The sequence below is a fragment of the Elephantulus edwardii genome, unplaced genomic scaffold (assembly GCF_000299155.1).
Source record: "Elephantulus edwardii isolate Elephantulus edwardi_28Jun2011 unplaced genomic scaffold, EleEdw1.0 scaffold00129, whole genome shotgun sequence".
NCBI classification, from domain to species: Eukaryota; Metazoa; Chordata; class Mammalia; order Macroscelidea; family Macroscelididae; genus Elephantulus; species Elephantulus edwardii.
Window position 1 is genome coordinate 5762894 of NW_006399879.1, and position 1316 is coordinate 5764209.

Here is a 1316-nt window from a genome sequence, read left to right on the forward strand (position 1 = left end):
TTTTCATCTTCACCATCATCTTGAGTCCTCAGTCTGTAGACCTTGCCCTCCTTTTTAAAGTCGTCCCCACGTTTCTCCAGCACTCTTTTTCAGACTGGTTCCCTTTTCTCAGAGTTGCTAGTTGATGCAGAGTTTGAGGGTTCCGATGACGCCACTCTCACAGAAGTCTGGACAGCAGTAGGAGGGGTACTGAATAAGAAGTTGCTGATCAATCTCCAGATGGCAAGGAATGGGTCAAGTACTGTCCCCAACAACGTCCAAATGTCTCCACTAGAAGAGTGTACCATGGCTGTAACTGGTCTTCCTGCTGGCAACAGCACCACTGAAGCGCTTGGGCCAAGTTCCAAGTCCAGTAATTTTTTTTTATAATCGTCTTTGGTAAATTCTCTCCTGGGAAACATGGTTGCTAACGAAAAATTGCCACAAGTGTTGCCAACAGTTTGTACAGCAAACCGTCTTGCTTCTTCCAGAGGAGCATCGGAAGGAAACTGGCTTGTGAAGGAAGAACCATCAGGAAGCCGGAACTGAATTCTAGCAATTGCACTCCTTTCTCTTGCACAAGATTCCCTCTTAGCTTCCATTTCTGTCTGTTTGGCCAGCAAGGCAGCTGCTTTGGCGGCTTCTACTTCTTCCTTCGTCTTTGCAAAACGAGCAGCTCTCTCTGCACGATCCAGTGCAATCTGCTGTTTTATATGCTCTCGAGCTGCCCTATCTTCTGCTTTTTCTGCTTCTTTCCTCTAACATTCTTTTTGTTAATTCTTCTTCTTGCTTTCTCTTATAATCCAACATTTCTTTTCCGGTTTTTCTTCTCTCAATCTCCTTCTTAATCTCCCTCTGCTCTTCCTCTTTACATTTCTCTTCTCTCCTTTCTTCTAGTTTTTCGTTAGTCTTTCCACTGTAATGGTGAGGTCCTCTGCAGGCCTTGGACTTGAGCGCCCACTAGGCTCAGGAGAAGCAGTGGCATGATCTGAACTTTCTCCTGACTTTGCATCAGGAGGGGGTGGGTGGGGTCTCACATAATGTGGAATTTCTGGACTGAGAGTTTTCAGAAGTGTTGTTAGTTTCAAATGAAGTGGATGGAGTAGAAACGGAACTTTCTGACTGGCTCCCATTTGCAAATGATGTCTCAACTTTTAGTGAGTGCATCTGCTGAACTTTGTGAATTCTAGTAACAAGTTCATCGGCAGAAACACTTCCTGCTATTACTTCCAAGGGAATCCCACTGTCTCCAATAAAAAAAACTGGATAGGACAGATACTACAGGATGTTGTTGTTTGTTGTTATGTGCCGTCGAGTCGTTTGCGACTCATAGCGAC

General features: G+C 44.8%; 1 pseudogene; it reads right to left on the reverse strand.

The window, feature by feature from the left end:
• Nucleotides 1–2: 2 nt before the first annotated feature.
• The window catches only part of LOC102875830, an 80781-nt pseudogene continuing 79467 nt past the window's right edge, over nt 3–1316 (reverse strand).